Genomic DNA, 16,262 nt, shown 5'->3' on the forward strand with positions numbered 1-16,262 from the left:
GAAAGGAAGTAAAACAAGAGGTGATTCACTTTGCTGTAGTTAGTAGAAGTTAATCCAACATTGTGAAGCAACTATGCTCCAATAAACTTTTTATAAAAACTAAATAAATAAATTTAAAGACTATGGGATATAACAGTTTTTAAAACAATGGGGGCAGGAGGAAAAGGGGACGACAGAGGATAAGATGGCTGGATGGCATCACCAACCTGACGGACATGGGTTTGAGTGAACTCCAGGAGTTGGTGATGGACAGGGAGGCCTGGGGTGCTGCAATTCATGGGGTCGCAAAGAGTCAGACATGACTGAGCGACTGAACTGAACTGAACTGAACTGAACTTTTAATTGAAGGATAACTGCCTTACAACACTGTGTTGGTTTCTGTCATACACCAACATGAATCAACCAGTGGGGATTTGCTGTGTGCCTCAGGGAACTCAGGATGGGGCTCTGTGACATCCTAGAGGGGTGGCATGGGGCGGGAGGTGGGCGGGGACGTATGTGTTCCTACAGCTTACCTTAAATTACCTTTAAAGTCTCACACAGTTGTTAACATTCTTATCAGTTCACTTACCTTAAATTACCTTTTAAAGTCTCACACAGTTGTTAACATTCTTATCAGTTCAGCTTCTCTTTTTTTTTAGTATAAATTTTACTTTAAAAAGATGTCTTTGTTTTTCTATCTTTGGTTTCAAGATTCATTTTGTCAAATTCCTTTCTTTGTTCTTTACACTTGACTGGATTATATTATAATCCTCAGAATTTTGGCTAACTTGGGCACTCTTAAGCCAGAAATATATACATAATAAAGATCTCTCTGATCTTTATTTGTCTGAATAAAGGCAACCTTTATGAAGAAGAGTAAATCCCGAGATATTATAGTTCCTCAAGTATTTGGCAACATTAACAAGAGTGTTATCATTAAAGTCAGTATTTACCAGCTGATAAAGGTGCTATGGATATCAGTTAACTTTCACTTTTTGGTTTTTATCCTTAGCATTTAATAGTTCTTAGGACAAATGGATCTTAGGAATCTAAAGAATAAGTCCCTAAATACAGGTTGAGAATACATGGCTGGGAAGGAATTGAAAGTTTCAGCCACTAACTTCTGTCTATGACAAACCTAGACAACATATTAAAAAGCAGAGACATTACTTTTCTGACAAAGGTCCATGTAGTCAGTTATGGCTTTTCCAGTAGTCATGTACAGGTATGAGAGCTGGACCATAAAGAAGGTTTAGCGCTGAAGAATTGATTGAAGGCAGGAGGAGAAGGGGGCGACAGAGGATGAGCTGGTTGGTTCCATTTGGATCACCACTCAATGGAAATGAATTTGAACAAACTCTGGGAGATGGTGAAGGACAAGGAAGCCTGGCATGCTATGGTCCATGGGGTCACAAAGAGCCGGACACAACTTAGCACTTTTGAACTGTGGTGTTGGAAAAGACTCCTGAGAGTCCCTTGGACTGCAAGGAGATTAAACCAGTCAATCCTGAAGGAAATCAGTCCTGGCATTTAACTGGAAGGACTGATGCTGAAGCTAAAGCTGAAGCTGCAACAGTTTGACCACTTGATGTGAAGAGCTGACTCACTGGAGAAGACCTTGATGCTGGGAAAGATTGAAGGCAAGAGGAGAAGGGGGCGACAGAGGATGAGCTGGTTGGTTCCATCAGATCACCACTCAATGGAAATGAATTTGAACAAACTCTTGGAGATGGTGAAGGACAAGGAAGCCTGGCATGCTGCGGTCCATGGGGTCACAAAGAGCCAGACACGACTTGGAAGCTTAAAACAACAACTTCTGTCTACCAGACTATTCTGTTTAGGGATGAACATACTTTATCTCTATGAAGCTTACCTTCTCCACACAGTAGCCAATCAAGGGTGGGGAGAGAGAAATGTCTCCCCAGAGATGAAGATTTTGTTCCCAGTACTCCACCAACACCTCTTTCTTCGAGATTACCAAAACCTCACTGTTGTTACATTCAAAGTTAAATTCTCAGTCCTCTTCTAACTTAACCTGTAATCAACACTTCACACAATTAATAACTCATTCTCTCATTTTAATATCTTTAATTGAAGTATAATTAAAACCCCTAAGTGCACATCATTTTAACTGCACAGTTCAATAGGTTTTGACAATTGTAGCCACCCATATAAGGATCACCCAAAACAAGACACAGAACACTTCCATCACCCAGTAAGTTCCTCTGTGTTCCTTTCTGGTCCATCCCCACACTCCTCAGAGGCAGTCACCTTCTGAATTGAGTTACCCTAGTCTCCTGTGCCAGAGATTATTTCTTGTACTTTATAAAAATGATATGATTCAATATGAATTTATTTGTTTTTTTCTGATTTCTTCTGCCCAACAAGGGTTTTTGAGATTCTATACCATAATTGGTTCACTCATTCTTCTCCTGTTGGGGTGCTTGAGCTGTTTCTGGTTTTTAGCTATTAGAATTAAAGATAGCATGAACATTCTTGCACGAGACCTCTTTGGAACTTTATTTAGTGCATTAAAGATTTGGCCTTTATCTTTGGATTTGCACAGGTTTGACTATGACGTGCATACATTGTTATGCTTCACTTTTTATATGGCTTCAGGCTTGCTGATGTCCTTGGTTGTATGGGTTGATTTTTCATCATTGTTAGAATATTCTTGGCCATTATTTCTTCAGTTATATTATTCTGCCCCATTCTCTCTTTTCTATCTTACTGGGACTTCAAGCACACAGTAGATTATTTGATATCCTCCCACAGAACTCAGTTGCTCTGTTCTTTTATTTTTTCACTCTTTTCCCCTTTTTGCTTTTCTATAGCTAATTTCACAGACATTATCCAGAGTGATATCTCTAAATACAAATGGAATCCTATTGGTTTTCTACTCAATGCTGCCAATAACACTTTATTTCACTTGCAATGAAGTCCAAAATACCTGTAAGAGCCAACGAGGGTCTGCGTGACTTTGTCCCTTGTCTTCTCTGATTTGTCTTCTAGAATTTTCTCACTCACTCCTTTCCTCCAGCTGCTTTGACGTCTTTTCTGTTTGTAGTTCTAGCTTGATCTTCTGTTGAAGGTACTGCTTTTACCTGGGATGCCCTCTCCTCGTTATTTGCCTGGTTATGTCCTTCTTCTTTTTTCTTTATTCAATACTTTTCTGCTTAATGAGGTCTGCCCAAACCAGCCTGAGTAACACTGTCTCTTGTGTGCACCATCTTAATCATGCTTATTTAAGGTTTTATTTTCTATAGACTTTTATAGCAATTTAGCTTCCATGAAGTCAGGACTCTCATATATTTTCTTTACCTGATACCCACGTGCCTAAAACAGTGCTGAGCACAAGGTGAGCATGCACAAGCGTTTGTCAAATGAGCGAATGCTTTAAAGAAGCGTGATTTGCTGAGAGATTGGGAATTCTGTGAATGCAGCTCTATCTACTTCTTAGGCAACTGAATTTGGATGTATTCATTTCTCTTTATTAAGGAAGATAAAAAGTATTACTGCATAATAATCACTTTAATTTTGTTTGCTAAAAGACCCATATAATTTTGTAGTACATACAGACTGATGCAGTAAATAAAAATAACTTGAATTATTTACTTTATATAATGTTCAGAAGCTGTTTAAATTGGATTATGGTTTCCCTGATGAGAAAAAATGTTGAAACACAAAAACAGTTCTGAAAACAAGATGAAATTCTCAATCAAGACATTGTTAGAGTAGCTCACCGCTAAATTTTCTTATACCAAACCTGCAAACTATTAGAGATTAATTTTCTCCTATGTTTCCATAAGTCACAGTTTCATTATTTAGTCTATACATTGTTAATAGAATCCTAAATCATGGTTAACTACATTCATTAGATAAGGTACTACAGGGAAGTTAAGGCAATAAATCTGAAAGAACGGGAGCTTTTTTTTTTTGTCACAGATAGCAAGGTCAAAGACATGCATCATTTACCATCTGTGTGACCTAGAGTAAGTTACTTAATCTCAGTTCAATTTAGCTGTTTTGTTTAGTCACTACCGTCCACGGGTTGCTACGTCTTTTGCAACCCCAGGGACTGTAGCCCACAGGCTCCTCTGCCTCTGGGACCTCCAAGCAAGAATATTAGGGTGAGCTGCCGCTTCCTCCCTCAGGGTGTCTTTCCGACCCTGTGATCTGACCCAGCCTCCTGCCTGGTTTGTTCCCCGGTAAAATGGGGATGTTAGTATCTCTCTTGTATGTGTGTTATGAGGAGTAAATAAAATATTATGTTATAGTTGTAGTTACACAATTAGTTATAGTTCCTGATACAAGACAGAAGCTTAATAAGCAGTAACTGTTGATTTTAACATATACATATACATATATCATATATTGTATATGGTAACATATAATAACATACATATCTGTGTACTATATCCAATGTCATGTTAAGTGAGTCAAAGCTGTTCAAAACTCCAATCAAGGAAGAAGTTGGTTGTAAACCTTTTCTTTTCTGAAAACATGGATTGAGAACAATACAAATCCCCCAAACATTGAGCCCTGCCTTAGATGTTGCTAGTGGTAAAGAATCCCCCTGCCAGTGCAGGAGACGCAAGAGACGCAAGTTTGATCCCTAGGTCGAAAAGATCCCCTGGAGGAGGAAACAGCAACCCACTCCAGTGTTCTTGTCTGGAAAATCACATGGACAGCAGAGCCTGGTGGACTACAGTCCAGGGGGTCCCACAGAGTCGAACATGACTAAGCACGCATGTGGTACTAGAGATAGATAAGTAAAATGAACCCAAAATGACCACGATCAGAAATAGACAAAAGGTAAAAGCAAGAGTAAAGTTTATAGGCCAACTCATATGATATGCTTGAAATTAACACGATAGCAAAATTATGATATGCCTGAAAATAAGATTTATCATTTGAAGTAAGATTGTGTCTTGAATCTTTAGTCCTGTGGAAGAGATGAGGTACCATCAATCAGCATCAAGCTGGTGGTGTCCTTAGCATATACACGGCCGTGGAGCAGTAATAGCTACATCCAGTTATTATTTGACTGCATTGGACACTAAAATGATCAATCAACTCTCCTACCATTAGCTAATTCCATCACTCTAATTCCAGGCTAACCGAAAAGCCTCTTGATTTTACCCTGCCTTCCCATCAGTGTCCAGAAGACAGACACTGTCTGAGGATGTCCACAACCAGTTGCCTGGTCTATGAGGCAATTATGCTTTTCATTATGGAGATGAGCTTCTAATGTTTATAAATCAGCTTCTGGGGAATCTATCTTGTATGAATATTGATCATCTCAAGAGGCACAGTCAAAAGTCAAAGTGGAGAAGACCCTCTTTCTCAGTAATCTTATGAATAAATGTCTCCCTCTGTGTCTTTGAACAAATAACCTCAACTTTCTGAGGATAACTGTCACATAGAAATGACAGAAAAAAAATAGCTTTTAGGTAGGACACGAAGATTAAATGAAACGATGCAACGAAAGCTGTTAGTGTGACTTTTGGTGCATAACTCCCATGAGTGCTGTTTCATAATTATGACTGGAGAACTGCTGATGGGATCAAGAACTGTCTCTTGAGCATGGCCTCTCAAACTTAAGTGCATATATACATCTTGGAGATCCTATCGAAATGCCCATTCTGATCCAATAGTTCTGGGCTGGAACTCAGGGTGCTGCATTTCTAACAAACACACTCATAGGTGATGTCAATGCTACTGGGTTACACACCACACTTTGAATAGCAAGTTTCTAGATTACAAACCCACCACGCCTGTCTGCTGAGCCCATCTCTAATCTCCTTCACTGTTCAGATAAGTGTCAAGAGCGTGACCCTGGGGAGGCTGCTCTGAATCTGCAGCACCACCATGCCACCAGATGGACATGCGTGCACTGATGTAACTGTCCCTTCCAGTTTCCACTCTCCAACAATTGGCAAGGAACAACTTACTCTGTACTCTCCCCATGAAAAAAAAACTGCACCCTGAATTTCACCTAAAGCATAGCAGAAGGTGTCAAAAAGCATTATGACCTCAAGAGATTAAAATTCCTTAAAAAAGAGAAAATCTTGCTGAGGGAGGAAAAGAGAAAATGTTAGAAGGCATTGTAACACACACACACACACACACACACACAAAAAAAAAAAAACAGATGAAAAGAGCATGCAGAACTTCAGATTAAGCTTCTCTGTAAAGATGTGATGCACGTAAGGAAGGACAAATTAGCAATTCTACAGAGTCTGTATGGGACGGAACTCTATAACGAATTTGAGTTGTAGCACTGATAATACCAAACAATAAAACGTTATCCTTTTCAAGTTTTTTTCTTCACAGATAAATTCTCTCTAGTCAGAGCTACCAAAATGTATTTTAATCAGAACCCTATTTGTATATAAATGACAGATAAAATACAGGCAAGCATTTTTTTTCTTTCTTTGCATAGTTCATCATTTCTTTGAGGAATGGAAACACAATAAAAAGATACTGATTTCCATTAATTTTCTTCTCTTTGCAAGTAAATTTAGGAGCGAGTAAGCGAACAATTCTCTACCTGTCCTTTTTTTTTAAACTCCTATCCAGTCATTTTCTAAAAATAACAAGAGAATTCTGGACTACATAGTATTAACATAAGCACAGTTCTTTGGTGAATGAAATGGCATTATGTTGCAAAGATTTAATGTTTACCTCCTATTAGAAGTCAGAAGAGGCAAATTCCAATTTTGATTTCTCAGAGGTCATTCCAACTTAACAATGTCAGCAAAGAAGGGTCAGTAAGTATTGGTGGCAGAAGTGTCTCTCACCAATTATTTAAGAAAGTACATTCAGTCAAATAAGACCAAAACAAAAAGATCTGAAGGGCTTCCCTGGTGGCTCAACGGTAAAGAATCCACCTGCCAGTGCAGGAAGTTGCAGGTTCAATCCCTGGCCCAGGAAGGTCCCACAGTCCGAGGAGTAACCAAGCTCATGAGCCACAACCACTGGCCTGTGCTCGAGGGGCCGGAGCCGAAGCTCCCGAGGCCCCATGCCCTAGAGCCTCTGCCCGCAGCTAGAGAAGCCGGCAACTGCAGGGCAGCCCCCACTGGCCGCAACTAGAGAAAAGCCCTCGCAGCAGCAAAGACCCAGCACAGCCAGAATTAATAAACAAATTTTACAAATGTATCTGAAGGCAAAATTTGCTCCCAAGTTACTCAGAGCCACCCAAGAACAAATCTAACCGTAAGGAGTCTGCGTGATATCATCATTACACTCTCACTAAAATATCTCCATTAGCAGGAGGACACAATACTGCACATGCCCTTGACACTCTAAGAGCTCTCTCTTTGAATTTTTACTTTATTTTTCACTTGTTTCTTTTTTGAGAAGGTGAATGAACTGGGTTCCTTGGGTCAGTGTCAAGAGAGGGGTGTTATGAGTGAGAAAAGGAAACGAAACCAAGCTCCGCCTAAAGCTGAGTGCCCCTGCTGAGTTTGTGATTAATCTCTCCATCCGAAACTTCACTCTCCTTCTCGGCCCATCCTTGATCCCCTCGGGGTTGAGGACTGCCAAAGAAGCAATGGGACTGAACCTGAGCAGAGCTTGCAGGGCCCTCCCTGGGGCCAAATCTCCCCACGTCCCCTGTTCCTCATGTGTAGAAAAAAGCCTTCTGTGCCCTAGCCTTCTCCCAGTTCCAAAGAGCAGGCTCCAGCAGTTAATAATCAGGACAATAGAGTCATAGGACCCCTAGTTCCCCCTGAAGGAATACAGGAAACGATGGGATACACAGCTTTGAGTTGTTCTGCAGAAACTAAGATCCCTGACATGGCAGACGATGGTGAGTCCATGCTGACCATGAGCACATGGACCCCAGACTGGTTGGAACCAAAAGGTGGAGAGTCCCTTCCCCTTGTTAGCTCACCACCAATCAGCCGGAAGAGGGTTAGGGAACCCTCTCCTCTTTAAAAATATCATCCTTAAAAGCCACTCCCTGAAAGCTATCAGTGAGTTCAGGAATTTGAGCACAAGCTGCCCATTCTCTCTGCTTGTGTGCATATGTCAATCGCTCAGTCATGTCCAACTTTTTGCAATCCTTTTGACTGTAGCCTGCCAGACTCACCTGTCCATGGGATTCTCCAGGCAAGAGTACTGGAGAGGGTAGCCATTCCCTTCTCCAGGGGATCTTCCCAACTCAGGGATCAAAACGGGTTCTCACATTGCAAGTGGATTTTTTATTGTCTGAGCCACCGGGGAAGCCCCTCTCTTTGCTTGGCACCCTGCAAATAAGCTGCTGCTTTGCGACAAACATCCTCCAACAGAGGATAACAAACAGAAGATGCTCTTACATTCCTCGGAAACATTATCCTAACTCTCCTTCCCTTAACACATCTTACATAGATTAAGTTGACTAGATCATTCATTTCACTCTGGAGACTGTAAGAATAGTCCTATGGTTGTGAGAAATATTCCCCCATCTGTTCCAGAGAGGCATGGCCCTTCCATCATAGCCCAAACAGTCTTTACAATTTTCTTCCCTGAACTGTTCCCTCAGTAGAGGGAGAGTTGCAGAAATACTTAAGGGATGCTTCATATGTATAAAAGCGAGAACTCTTACTCAAACTTCTTAAATGAGATTATATGAGTCTCCTCATTAATCTAGTGATGTTTTATTGTGTTAAGTAATTGGACAAGTTGTATGTCATCTAGTATATTATAAACTCATTAAGAAATAGAGCTCATTGTCAAATGATAATAGATAAGATCAGACCATTTGGAAGCAAGAAAGCCAAATAGATAACAGCATAAACTGTTCAGTCAGGACTAGTATCATTTTAGTTTTTGGCCAAAACACTAAATATGTCAGTGAGATGGACTGACAGGGGTCCTAAGAGTGCTTATCACTCAGAGAGAAATTCAGACCTAGTGACTTAATACTGTTGATAGAATCATCCATCTTACGGGAAGAAAACAGCTAATCTCCTTTAGCACTGAGTTCATTAAAGGCTGATTTTTTCTTTTTTCTCCACCTGTGGGAGAATCAAGGTCTGAGATAAGTCACCTTCAACGAAGTATTCACACACCACTCCACTGACAGGTAACAGGACAGCTCACAAATAAGAAAGCACAAACAAAGAAGCCACAAATGTTTTAGAAAATACTAGAAACTGGCATTATTAAAAGGCTGTTGACACACCAGCTGGGAATAGTTAATGTATGTAAGAGGCTGAGAGAAAATTAAATGGTCACCCAAATGGAAATAGAGAAGGAAGCATAGGTAGGAAAGAGAGGAGACACGCTTGCAGAGGAGCTGGTGATGGAGATGGAGTCCTCGAGGTTTACCAGGGTGTTCACCAGGCCAGAAAAAGCTCGGGAGGCTCCAGAGTCACTGTCCAAGTATGGTACCCCACCAGACTTCGACACTACATTATTTTACTCTGAGTTACTTTATATAATTCAGATGTTTTTAAATCTCTTTTTCCCTTTTGTATATCAGTGATTTAACTTAGGATATTACACTAAAAGGTGTAAATAAATGCTGAGTCAGAAGCTCCTGCCCAGAGGAACAACTGTAGCTTATCTTCACCGTGACATTTGAATCTGAGAAACTACTTCCTTTGTAGGGCTTCCCAGGTGGCACACTGGTAAAGAATCTGTCAGCCAACGCAGGAGATGCAGGAGACACAGTTTCGATCCCTGGAATAGGAAATGGCAACCCATTTCAGTATTCTTGCTTGGAAAATGCCATGGACAGAGGAGCCCAGCAGGCTATAGTCCATGGGGTTGCAAAGAGTCAGGCACGACTAAGGGACTGGGCAGCACACCTTTCTGTGCATTGGAGTGGCTCGTGGCAGGACACAACCCAGGGACTGAAAAGGGTTCAGGGAGGAAGAGAGATGGAAGCGGAGCACCATCACTGCATCATTGTTGAGGAAAGCCTTGTTTCAAGGAATAACCATACAGTTTTCAGAGGTAATACATTTTTTTTACAAAGGAAACCGTAATATTAAAATGCATCTACCAAAAATTGTGACACAGCAATATACACATCCACACTCGAGGGTGACGGCACTCCACAACGGGGTCCATAATGGATCAGATCCTCTGTGACAGGAAGGGGCAGAGCTGGCCAAGAGGCTGGATGGTTTCAGGACAGACTTCAGTGTTTGGCTCCAGAAGCTGAATTGTAAGACCTTTTCCCTTCCAAGGCACCCTCCATGTTTATTAACTTTTAGCTTCATTTTGAAAATGATAAAATTGAGGATTGTGAGAGTTGTATTAATGTCTTCAAGGTCACATGGCTGCTAAGTTTGAATTCAGGAAATCTGGCATCATGGCCCAAATGCTGGGTCAATCACTTACCCACAGTGGCTGCTTATAAACATCTACAAAATGATGCACAGGTATACCCTATGTTCAAAAATTTGCTTTCTACCACTTCACTTTTACGAAAGACCTACTTTCATACCATTTTTGCTAACCAAAAGGAATCTGAAGGGGATTTTCACTTTTGCAAACAGCAAAACTGCCGTTCAGCATATGCTTTGCAGCAGCAATTAGAGAAGCACCAGCCCTACTCCTGACCTCCAGCAGGAAAAGCCACACCTCCGTGCTCCTTGCCCAGGAACCACACTCCACATCTCAGCGTGAAGGGACCAGAGCTCTGAATCGTGTCTGTGAGCATCTGTACTTTATCTCAAACTTATTTTAGGCATCTGTTCACAAGATGTGTCGGAAGGTAATTGCTTCTTCACTTTATGCCATTTCCACTTATGAAAATTTTGATGGGAACACTCTACTTTTAGAGAGTGGGGGAAATCTGAAATTGGCTTATCTTTCTGGAAAGGCTGCCCCAAACACAAATATTGTCACATCTGCAAAAGCACCATGTAAACAGGAAAGCATTATTTAGATCTAGCAGTAAAGAATCTACCTGGCAATACCAGAGAGTAAGAGATGTGGGTTCTATTCCTGGGTTGGGAAGATCCCCTGGAGGAGGAAATGGCAGTCCACTCTAGTATTCCTGCCTGGAGAATCCCATGGACATAGGAGCCTGGCAGGCTACAGTCCATAAGATCTCAGTTAGACATGACTAGAGTGACTTAGCAGCAGCAAAAGCAGCAGTGTTAATAATAAGGGCTCCTGAACAAAATCTTACAAGGAAAAGGGCCCTCATGTACACACACACACACACACACACACACACACCCCACAGCACTGTTGTCTCTAGCTGTCCTTCTCACAGCTGGGCACAAGTAAACTGTGGTGACCCCTATGGCAGGACATCTTTAGATCTTGAATACTAGTAATAACGTTTAACATTTGCAACACATCAGGTACCTGTTTGTCTCTGGCCTCTTACCTATTTTATCTCATTTCATTTTGCCAATGAACTGTACCACATTAGTGTGACCATCCCCACTTTAAAGATGAGAAAACTTGGCCCTGACACTGTTAATCGCTGATCTAAGTATTCACAGCTAAGGAAATTATGGAATTGTAGTTCAAACACAGGGTTGTCTTATTCTAAAACATGCGTACCATTTACATCATACCACACCAACCTTCCAAAGATGGAAAACCAGAATGGTTTCAGTTACTTAATGGTACATTAAAAAAAAAAAATAGTGGCATGCATAAAACAATCGTGTTCTTATGTTTTCAGGTTTTATGGGCCAGGAATTGAGGTAGGACTCAGTAGGGATGGCTTATCTCTGTTCTGTAGTGTCTGAGGGTTTAGCCGGGAAAATGAAAGGGATGGGTGTCAACATGGCCGAGGGTTGGAATAACTCAGAGGCTCATTACTCATATTTAGGAATTTAGGTAGGACTTCATGTTTCTGGTATCTGGCCTGGGGTGACTCGAAGAAAGGCCTCAGGTGGGCTGTTGAGTGGATCACATACACATCACTTCTCCTGTGGCTTGGGGTTCTCACACCTTGGCAGTTGGGTTCCATGAAGAATTATCCCAAGAGAAAGAATTAGAGTGAGTGTTCCAGGAGTCACACAGCAACGGCCTTGCCTTTTAGGATCTCGCCTGAGAAGTCACACAGCATTGCCTCCACGTGATTCCTTTGCTGGAAGCAATCACAAGTCTGTCCAGATTCAAGAGGAGGAGCCGTAAACCTTCCCTGTGAGGGAAACTGACAAGATCATGTTGCAAAAGAGCGTGGGGACAAGAGATACGATTGGGGCCATCTTTGGAAAACTCAACCTGACGAAAGATGCATTCTTTCTGGATTTCTAGCATCGAGTTACCTCTGTAGAGAAGAGCCTGTTTCTCCTACTTTTCCCGCACTTGGAATCTGAGTATGCAAAGACTATGCACTTTTCTTCCTCAACTCAATACTGCATGCCGTGTGCTCAGCCACTTTCAGTCGTGTCTGACTCTTTGCAACCCCATAGACTGTAGTCTGCCAAGCATCTCTGTCCATGGGATTCTCCAGGCAAGAATACTGGAGTGGGTTGCCATGCCCTCCTCCAGGGGATCTTTCCAACCAAGGGATCAAACCCAGGTCTCCTGTGTCTTCTGCATCACAGGCAGATTCTTTACCACTGAGCCACTAGGGAAGCCCCAACTCAATACAATTCATCCTTAAAAGGTTTACTCAAACCTCACCTACCCTCCCCACTTCTTGGGAAGCTCACCAATACTATTTTATCCCTGTCCACCCCAGAATCCTCATAACCCTTGTTTCACATTTTGGCATTTATTTATGCTAAATTAATAATGGTATTATGTTCTTCTTTCTATTACTGTTAGTAACTCTCCTCCCTAACCGAGATTTAAAATACCTTTTAGACTTCATTTTTAATTGTCCTATAAAAAAGCATAGATTTGGATATAAATCTTAATCATCACAAAGACATTTTGGATGAAATAATGTTATTTGCTGGTTTCCAAGGTCTCTGACTAAGTTCGAGTCTTCATTTTAATATGAAACCGCAACGAGCACAACTGAGGGTCTGCCAGGTGTATGATAACACACCACATGCTATGTATTGGGGTCTGTTTTCCTTAAAGGTGTTGTTTCCAGATAAATAAGTCACAGACTTTCACATATGCACAGGAAGACAGAAATATATAGATGTCATCGAGAGGTACAGATGTATTTCTGGAGGCACTCAAAGAGAGACATTGCCTCTAGCTGGGGTATTAAGAAAGACTAAAGAGAGAGGGGATGTCATTCCAGTGGGTACTGAAGGATACTTCTCCACACAAGTTGAGATTGCCAAATGACAAGTTGTGGATAAGGAAAGAGAAATGCTGGTTATATCCAACTGAAGGAACCCACATTATTATGCTGCTGGGGGGCCACTCTAAGATTCCTCTCCAGTCTCGTTTAGGGTAAGCATCAACCACTCACCTTTGTCAGTATCTGTAAGTGCTCACATTTTCTATATTTGGAATTTAGATTTTCCCTCCAGTTAGTCACTTAAATGAGATTTCTTTTGAAACCCATAGTTCCCTCTCAATAAAGGCAAGACTGGCAAATAAATGCGTTCCTGTTCTCTTGAGGATTTGACCAGGTGAATTTGACCTAGCTTGCAGACTGTTCACTTAACTATTTAGGACGACAAATTCAACTTCCTTTCAGTTTTTAACATGTGTACAAATCAGCTGGGGATCTGATTAAATGCAAATTCTGATTCAGTGGAGCGAGGGGAAACAGATTCTGCATTTCTCAGACCTTATGGGTGATGCTGGTGCTTACTGTCCCTTGGACACACTTTTTGTAGCAAAGATCTAGGTGTATGTGAGCAGCAGCTACGTCAGCCACATGGCTCAAACTCTCCCCTTTAGCTAATTCAGGGCCTTTTATATAATACATGCTCAATTATTGTATCTTAGGGAATATATGATTTAAAGTAACTAAATGAATTAACACTGACTCAGCTCTTCTCCTATCATATAGGGTCCTAATAGCATGAACATAAGAGAGTTCCCCCAAATTTCTTTAAGTCGGCAAATGACTGGAAATATAGACTTTGGAACTCCCAGATCTTTTGCTCACCAAAGCCTGGTGCTTCCATAAATTCAGTAACCAAAACAAATACAAATGACAAATCATCTTCTGCCTCCAAAACTGAGCTTTGTGGAGTGCTTAAGGATATTTTCCATGGCTCAAAGAAAGAAACTAATTCTAGCATTTTACTTTGTTCCCTTTTCATAACCTCTTACTAGAAGTCTCTCCCAATCTCTCAGCTGGAAATCATGTTTCTTGCTTACAGATATTCCTAAGGCTATTTCTGTGACTGTCCTTGGGTAGGCATTTTTCTAGTCTCAAAATCCATATCTTGAAATTCTCAAACCCAGCATGACAGCATTTGGAAGTAAGGCTTTGGGGAGGTGATCAGGTCATGAACATGGAGCCTGATGATGGGACTAGTGACCTTATAAAAGGGACCCCAGGGAGCTCTCTTTCTCCTTCCACCATGTGAAGACGCAGAGAGGTGTCCATGGTCAGAAACCCAGAACCTGGCCACGTTGGCACCCCAGTCTCAGACTTCCAACCTCCATAAGTGTGAGAAATGGGTGTCTGTTGTTTATAAACCACAGAGTGTGTGCTATGTTGCTACAGCAGCTGGAAGAGACTGAGAGAGTTAACCCATGTCAGCTCTGCACAGCCACACATCTCGTGCTGATCTGTAGATCCCGTAAGGAGAAAGGCACTCTGTGCATGACCTCTGCTGTCTTCTGCACTCCTTCCTGTGTGGAGAAGGTACCACATAAACAATCCTTCTGGGAAAGGAGCAAAGAATGCTGTGATTGACATTGTTCTGATCGCTTTATTCTAGTATCTCTAGGGCTTGATAAATGCGGTGGCCTGTTTAGAAAACAACGCAAAGGAATCATTTTCCCATCAAAGGCCTAATGTGGCAGCATTTAACCGTCATAATATCTAATCCAAAACTGAGATCAGGGCAGATAAGAGAGCAACAATCTCCCTTCTTTTATGAAAGCAAAAGGAATTGTATTTAAGTGAAATTAATCCACCCAATGAAATCTCAGGCACAATTCACAGCCCAGAAAATATGACAGAGAAAATTATTCATTACTGTTTGTGCATCTAATTTGTTTATAACACCCTCGAGGTGCCATTCACCCAGACTTCAGAAGATAAAAGAGACAGAAAACAATTAGTAAAGGAAGAAATTCTAATTCTATTGAAATAAGAAATGAGGGAGGCCATTTATTGATGTTACTGATTCTTTCAAAATCCTTGTTTAAATGAATTCAGTGTTCAATTCATATTAAATATAACTAGCAATGGTGGCTTTCAAAAAATTTGCATTTTTGTTGTTTTAATCATTATGTCATTATTTTTGCATTTCAACCAATTTTTTTTTTCTTTTTTATTTAAAGGAGCAACCCAGAACCTCAAAGACTTTCTATGAGTTCCTGTGTCAAAAGAGGTTAAACGAAATAAAATCTAACGAATAAAGCTAAGTGTTTATTTGAGGTTTTCCTGGTGATGCAACTGAAATCAGCCTGCCCATTCAGGAGATGCAAGAGACATGAGATCAGTTACCGGGTTGGGAAGATCTCCTGGAGGATGGCAAGGCAACCCACTCCATTATTCTTGCCTGGAGAATCCCATGGACAGAGGCAACTGGTCAGCTACATCCCTGGGGGTCACAAAGGGTCAGACATGACTGAGCACGCACACACTAGATGCTAGAAGTATTAATTTATTTACTTATTCATTCATTTATTTATAGAAAGAGCCAGGTTCTTGATGTAGGAATAAAATAGATCAGATTTGGAGTCTGATACTTCATTTACAAGTGAGAGATTTTAATCTATTTATTTGATTTCTCTAAGGCTTCCTTTCTTGTTCATTTTATGGATACAGTTATAGGTATTTCATAGACTTGGTTCATGTAAGGATCCAACAGGCTAACGTATGAAAAAGACCCAAGACAGTCTCTGGCAGGTGTTTAGTAAAACAGCAATAGGGTTTAGTCCTTTTGCCTCACCAGAGGCCCCAAAACTTCTGTGGCTGAAATATGATCAGAGGACTGGATGGCTGGATGTCATCACTGACTCAGTCGACATGAGTGTGAGCAAGCTCAGGAGATGGTGAAGGACAGGGAAGCCTGGAGTGCTGCTGTCCATGGGGCCACAGAGCTGGACACGACTGAGTGACTGAACAAACAGGTGCAAGATGAGTTCAGGATGGGGAACACGTGTACACCTGTGGCGGATTCATGTTGACGTATGGCACAACCAATACAATATTGTAAAATGATTAGCCTCCAATTAAAATACATAAATTTATATTTTAAAAAAGATATAAAAGCCGT

The sequence above is a fragment of the Bos grunniens genome, chromosome 27 (assembly GCF_055505025.1).
Source record: "Bos grunniens cultivar Pamir isolate PY7600 chromosome 27, Bosgru_T2T1.0, whole genome shotgun sequence".
NCBI classification, from domain to species: domain Eukaryota; kingdom Metazoa; phylum Chordata; class Mammalia; order Artiodactyla; family Bovidae; genus Bos; species Bos grunniens.